At 41.5% G+C, this 6157-nt stretch overlaps 1 non-coding gene across 1 annotated transcript; it reads left to right on the top strand.

Annotated features, from left to right (window-relative positions):
• Positions 1–810: 810 nt before the first annotated feature.
• Positions 811–913, top strand: LOC141662665 (small nucleolar RNA R71). The gene has a single exon (XR_012550768.1). It is a non-coding gene; the product is annotated as a small nucleolar RNA R71 (small nucleolar RNA).
• The last annotated feature ends 5244 nt before the right edge of the window (positions 914–6157 follow it).

The raw sequence follows: 6157 nt of genomic DNA, 5'->3' as shown, positions 1-6157 counted from the left end.
TATGTATACATCACAACAACAGTATAACGGGTAGAAAACTTGCCTGAGTGCTCCGGGGTAGACTTAAGCTTAGAGTTGGTCCGGTGACCTATGAATAACAACATAATCCGGAATTAAACCACAGTCGCTTAAGAAACTAGACTTTAACCATTTAGAGCCCTAATGTTCGCTTTCGCGATTAACGATTCACTTAAGTCGCTCGAGTACCCTCATCTCCACCATTTTTAATAAATTAACCATTAAGAGTTTTAAGGCGATTCTTTCGCGAGTACCTTACCAACTGCCTAATGCACTTAAAATAATTGTTTCATACCCCAGTTAGTCATTTATAGTCCTTAACCAAGGTTTCAAAGTAAGGCGAGGGGTAATGGTTCGGTCGCGAAGCGCCGTTACTTAAAACGGTCGTATCTCCTAAACCGTACATCGGATTCAAACGAACCACATATCAAAACGAAGCTCGTAACATGAAATATCTAATCATAACAATGGTCAAAACCTAACAGTGAGACCTTGGGTCCTGATTGTTAAGAACAAAACAGTCTAAAGTAAATCGGACATTACGACGACTATGTTTACGCGATTACCAAATTTTATCCTACTCCAAATCACCCACAAATCAACCACAAATCAACCATACAACCAAAATCCATCCATACAATGCTACAACAGCCCCAAAACCTCAAGTTCTCCAATTTATATTATTCTCAAACATGAACTAAAACTATACTTAAGTTCATTAACTAATCACCGAGATTTACAACTCCTGCCAACTCATCTTGAACATAGAATCACTGCCATTAGAGAAGCTAGAGATCTGGGTGAGATTTCTTTGGATAGACTCTAAGCGCTCCCAAGTTTCACACAAAGATTCTCCCATTTGCTGCATAAATTGAGTAATAGCGTTTCTGAATGCAGATGTCTTCGCCATAGGGAAGAATTTAGTGAGAAACTTTTGAGTAAGATCTTCCCAAGTAGCAATCGAACCAGCTGGTAGAGAGTATAACCGGCTCTTAGCCTTGTCCCTCAGAGAGAATGGGAAAAGTCTCAGCTTAATAGCATCTTCAGAAACACCATTGAACCTGAAGGTGTCGCAGATCTCTATGAAGTCCCTAATGTGCGTATTGGGATCTTCCGTTGGAGAACCCCCAAACTGGACTAAATTCTGTACCCATTGAATTATGCACGGCTTTATCTCAAAGGTATTAGCTGTGATAGCTGGCCTGACAATGCTAGATTGAATGTCATTGATCTTGGGTTGAGAAAAATCCATCAAGGCTTTCGTTCGTGCTGCTGGATCTCCCATTGTAATGAGTACCTGAAACATAAACAAATAAACCGTGAAAGTAAAAGAATCCGAGTCAGTGAACTTTAACGACCACTGATGACAAGCACATAAACAAAAAATTAACACCGAGTCCCCGGCAGCGGCACCAAAAACTTGTTAGGGCGAAAACACGCGCTAATATTCACACAAGTATACGCGTTCACAAGTAGTATAAGATATAAATCAGATTTGTTCCCACAGAGACTGGTTTAGGTTAAGTTCAATTTATGCACCTACGTAATAATGTATGGTTATCGCTCAATGCTAAGACAAATAACAAGTTGGGTTTTTATTAAACTAAGAGATTATACTAAATAACATTAACTACGAGAATTGAGGTTGAATTACTATATATGACAAACATGGGATTCTAACTTCATTAAATACTTCATTCAATAGCCTTATTGTTCTTAACCTTAGCATGTAATGGTGATTACACTAATCAGATAACACGAAACTAGTAAACGACAATTTTCGTTATACCCATACCCTATTACCAAGCATCCACAAAAGAGATAGAAGTTGAATAGACACCAATTATGCTTAGTCCTTATATATCTATAAGAATTGAAACATAACGGTTTAATGTGCAAGTTATCTATCTTGATTACATAGGGTAAGTAAGATGGTTAAAATTACCTACGAATCATGCATAAAAAATATATGAACCTATGCTAGCATGGCAAGTTCTCAATCTCTAAATTCACTGTCGCTTCAGAAGAGATTAACACACTATCTTATATATTAGCGACGCACATAAGACGAATAAGCACAACCAATAATAGGATATCAATCAATCACCACACACCAAGATATCGAAATAAATTAATTATTGAAATCCATAAGTAAATCCGCTAGAATCCCATGATAACGATTAGCCCATAATTGAACTCATCGTCATCATGGGTTCCAATGAAAGCATGGTATAAAACAAGGTCTTAATAAACTGAATAATAATTAAAGTACGAAAAAACGAGATTTAGGTTCAACAAGAACGAAAACGAGCATCCAAAGTTAAAATTAATTCAAAGAATCACAAGTTGAAAACAAGATCTTCTTTTTCAGAGTTGTTTTGTGCTTCTAGGTCTTCTCCTAGGTATCCCAATCTTCCCGGATGATGAAAACCCATTTTTAAGTATATATAAGCCCATATTGGACCTGGACCCTTAAAATCGTCAAATTCCACTCAAAAAATGCTTTTTCAGCGAAATCAGCCACGCATCAGCAGGCGGGCGCCTGCAGCCTTTCTGGAAAATTCTGATGAATCTTATTTTGCCCATAACTTGAGTTCTACTCGTCAGAATTAGGCGATTCAACTGTCCACGCGAAGCTAACAAGATTCTATACAACTTGACAATGGCATTGGCTTCTAAATCTGATCACTTTTCATCATATTTCCTTTAAAAGCTCCTTTCTTCATTTAACTGATACCTGAAATGTAATAACATGAAAACACATCAAAGTACCAACAACTTGAGTCCAAAACACCAATTTAAGCTTAAAATAAAGCGTTCCAAGTGGATATAAAATACCAAAGTAGATTCTGCATTGAACCTTTTAAAGTATGAGGTCAGGCTTTCTCCTTCCTTCTGTTTCACATTGGCCAGTGTGGTAACCGGTGGCGTATACTTCACTGCAGCTTGGAACTGAGTTAGAAACAAAGTTTTCATCTGTTGCCAAGATGAGATCACACCTGGACCAAGTTTCTGGAACCACTGCTGAGCGCCTTCACTAAAGGTGGCAGCCATGAGACGGCATCGAGCCAAATCAAGTACTTGATATACATCCATCTCAATGTTGAAACGCCCCAAAAATTCCACCGGGTCAGAATTCCCGTGATAACGCAAGTCATTGGTTGTATCCTTGTATCCTGCGGGCAACTACGCTTCCCTCACAACAACAGCAAAAGGGGAAGGAGCTTGCGCAGTCGCCGTTACCCTACCTCCTTCAAGATGGTTGAGCAACCTCTTAAGATCATTCACGTTGAACGTCCCTACCCCAGGAATAGTTTGGACGTTGGGTTGTTCCCCTTGGTTACCCCCCGGGTGTACCGGTGGATCTTGCCGCCCCTCGCCCTGAGGCTGCGGCTGTGGTATGTTTCCATCTTGATTTTGAGAGTTCCCTTGCGCATGAAGTTCCTCCTGACCGTGGTGTGGTATCTCATCATTGTTTTGCAACCTTTCTTGACCTCTTGCGCCGTCCCGATCATGAGGACGCGTCCTGGTTCCATTGCCCGTAACACTGTGGGAAGTTATAGGGACAATGACAAGGGGTTCTCCAGTAGAGGGCACACCATCTTTTCTTCCATTATATGGTGCCCTTGCATGATGGTACCCCATCCTTCCTCGTCCATCCCATGATAGCCTCAACCATAATTCCCAAACCTTCCTCGCGAAGGGGCACGCTCGTGCTCACGGTGCCGCGCCCTATCATCCCTTGGATCTGAGGGGGCACACGCGTTGTATCACGGGGCCTCGTGTCTCCAGCGTTTCTTTCTTTCTGTCATTTCACCAGCAACATTCTCAAATCGTCGTCTCCCAATCTTATGCCAAGCCTTCTCTTCAAGGTCGAAAAATCTCTTATTTCCTCCTCTAGGTTTTGAATATTTTCCACACGACGATGCTCGTCCATCGTATGCCCAGACCTGTGTGGATGTGGTGTTTCTTGATTGCCGGGATGAGGCCTCGCTCTACCGTCCGTGTCCTCATCGACAAGCTCCACAATGGGTTCTACATCATCCGAATACTCCAAATGCCGCGGAGTGATTCGCATATTTTCACCGCTGGCATGGGTATTCCCCTCAACTACGGGTGCTTTCCCAACGGCTTGGCCACAACGGGGAAAATGACGACCCCTCCTCATCCTGCGACGCCCCACCGTATTCAGCCTTGACTGAAAACTGTTAAATGTATCCCCCGTGCGGTATAACTGCTCTAAGATATCAGCGTTGCTGATGAGAACTGGAGGTGTTCCTCCCACATCTGGAGCTCTCGGGGGATCTGCCATGTTTCTGGGCACGTAGAGTTCATGGCGAGTGAAGCCCCCCTCACCTTCTCCTTCAGATCTGCTATCACTTCCATCATAAGAACTTCCATCATGATTGTAAGACATCTTTTCCTCCCAAGATTAAGATCTTAATCAGCAGCCTCTCCTTCTAGCGCCAATTTGTTGATGGAGGAATCTGGTAACAACAAAGATTGAGGTTTCTCGCCGGAATTAAGATCTATGACGGTGGTTCTTTGCCGGAAAATCGAGCGGTGTGTGGTAGTTTGTGGTTGTTTTAGGCTGAGATTGATCAGAGTAAGTGGTGGCTCTCTTATCAGCTCTCAACTTCTTACCCTCTTAATGTGCCTACGTACCCTTTATATAGGGATCAAGCCTGACGTAGTTCTTGTGGAACAAGAAATATAATGGGCTTAGACTTCTTATCCCTAGGCCCGGTAGAAGCCCATCCAGAATCCATCTTCCGCTAGCTTTAGGAATGTCCAACTATGAGGCCCAACCGCGAAGGCCCAAGGCTCATCCGTAATCGCAGGATCTCACGGATAGTGCATCTCCCTCCGCAAGGATAACACCCCGCTACAGCTATCTCCGTTGATTTACGGATGCAGGTATAGCCACGGTTCACCCCAAGTGCCAGACGTATCCCTGTCCCCCGAATAAGGATAACCCAGCAGATAACAGGACAGGTGATCCCAAGCTTTTGGGTGCAAAGTGCAGGATGACTCCAAAGTTCTCCAACGAGGACACCCGTTAAATACAAGAACAGAGTTCCCAAAGCACACACCAATGTTAACCCCACATCCCCAACGAGGACACCCGTTGAATAAAGGAGGAGGCCTTCAATCATCAAACATACCCTGGAGGCCTTCAAGCTTTTCACGGACATCCCCCTCCTTGACCGACTCAAGGAGGGAATTCTTCAAACTGTACCTGCAACAAATATGTTAGTAGAAATAATCTCCAGTGCTCCCTTCCAAGCATGCTTTTTCTTGAATGATCCTCATGAGAAAGCACTGACCAAACACAGGACGCGTCCTATATCATTGGGCGCGTCCTCACCTCCATGATGCCTGCATTGCCTCCCTAATATTTTCCTTTCACTACCTTCCACAATGTTTGACTGTAATTAGCCCGTGTTTGACCCGAGTCAATCCAATGCCAAATTTTAGGTATAACAAAGTGTAATTATGTCACAAGCACCTGTAAAATCCAAAAAACTACGCCTATTGAATAATCTCGGGAAGGGGCATGGGGTAAATAGTAATTAATTGTAAATTTACTGCTCTGTCATCGGTTTCTATATACATTGCTCTTCACGATAAAATTATTTAAGATGATAATACTACTCAAAAGAAGAGAAAAGTGGTTGTATAAGAGCAAGTCCAACAAATGCCTTATATGATGTCCTAAATTAAAATATAGGGTATTTGACAAAAAAACTAGTTCCAACAGTGTCCTAGTGATGCCCTATATCACTAGGACAACCTCTTTATGCCTTATTTTTAAGTCACTTCTCTCATTTCCCTATTTTATATATTATTATATATTATTGTACACTATCTCTTTCTCTCTACTATATATTGTACTTTAATAATGAAAGTAAACTTTTAATAATAAAATATTAAATATATAATAAGAAAAAGGCACATTGTTGAAGTAAGATAAATAAGTCTTAAGTTATTAGGACATAATATTTTATATTATATTTAAGCCTTCAACTAAGACATTTTTGGACTTGCCCTAACTGTATACTGTATTCACTTGACTCCATGCTTTGGTTTATGAAACTAGTTCATTGGTCTTTGATTTTGTTTTCCACGTATTTCAAGA

The sequence above is a fragment of the Apium graveolens genome, chromosome 5, assembly GCF_009905375.1.
Source record: "Apium graveolens cultivar Ventura chromosome 5, ASM990537v1, whole genome shotgun sequence".
Lineage (NCBI taxonomy): Eukaryota > Viridiplantae > Streptophyta > Magnoliopsida > Apiales > Apiaceae > Apium > Apium graveolens.
Note: the sequence above shows the minus strand (reverse complement) of the source record. Positions and strands in the feature narration are given on the sequence as shown.